The following is a 1,081-nucleotide window of genomic DNA, read 5'->3' on the forward strand; positions in this document are numbered from 1 at the left end:
ATATAAGTGCATAGCAGTGGCTGTATGGTAAGTAACTTGCTTACAAGTTACATGATTCCGAGTTCAGTCCAACTGCGTGGCACCTGGGCCAAGTGTCTTCTACTAAAGTAGGCTTACAAGGAATAAGTTCTGTGGTCGAGTTGCTCGAATAAAGGAGGTGCTCCAGCATGGCCGCAGTCAAATGACTGAAACAAGTATAAGAATAAAAGCATATATATATATATATATGTATGAGACAGCATCGCATTAGGAACTCAAAATAAATTGTATTAGATGTGTAATACTGTTGGTGGTCTCATGAATTTTGTTTATTCGTACTTTACTCATATTTGATACTTGTGTATATTCAAGGGGCAGAGGTTAGTGGACTTGAGTGGTGGTGGTGGTGGGGTCTTCCATCTGAAAATGATGCGTTAAATAATGCAAATGCTATGGCAACCGAGTTAACATTTGTAGCACAGGCAGAGGCAGATAATTATTTGACGGATAAATTTCGTAGAGGTTGTGGGCTTGAAATGTCTTCATCAGTGGCAGAGAGTCAGAGAGAGAGAAAGAGAGACGATGAGGAAACTATTATTGTGAGAGGAGCTTACAATTCTACTTTGTGTCACTAAACTAGATCCAGATTGATATGTCACAAAAAAAAGAAAAAAAAAACAAAACAACTTAAGTGAGAGAATCGTTGCAACGATGTAAAAAGATATGAGTTTGGAAGAACGCGAGTTTAGATTTGAAATAGATTTGAGAAGTCAGATGATTCAAATGACAGTGAAAATAAAAATGTCCAGAGGCGCAGGGGTGGCTGTGTGGTAAGTAACTAGCTTACCAACCACATGGTCCCGGGTTCAGTCCCACTGCGCGGCATCTTGGGCAAGTGTCTTCTACTATAGCCTCGGGCCGACCAAAGCCTTGTGAGTGGATTTGGTAGACGGAAACTGAAAGAAGCCCGTCGTATATATGTATATATATATATGTATGTGTGTGTATGTTTGTATGTGTGTGTTTGTTCCCCCCCAACATCGCTTGACAATCGATGCTGGTGTGTTTATGTCCCCGTAACTTAGCAGTTCGGCAAAAGATT

This window comes from Octopus bimaculoides, chromosome 5 (assembly GCF_001194135.2).
Source record: "Octopus bimaculoides isolate UCB-OBI-ISO-001 chromosome 5, ASM119413v2, whole genome shotgun sequence".
In the NCBI taxonomy this organism is placed as follows: domain Eukaryota; kingdom Metazoa; phylum Mollusca; class Cephalopoda; order Octopoda; family Octopodidae; genus Octopus; species Octopus bimaculoides.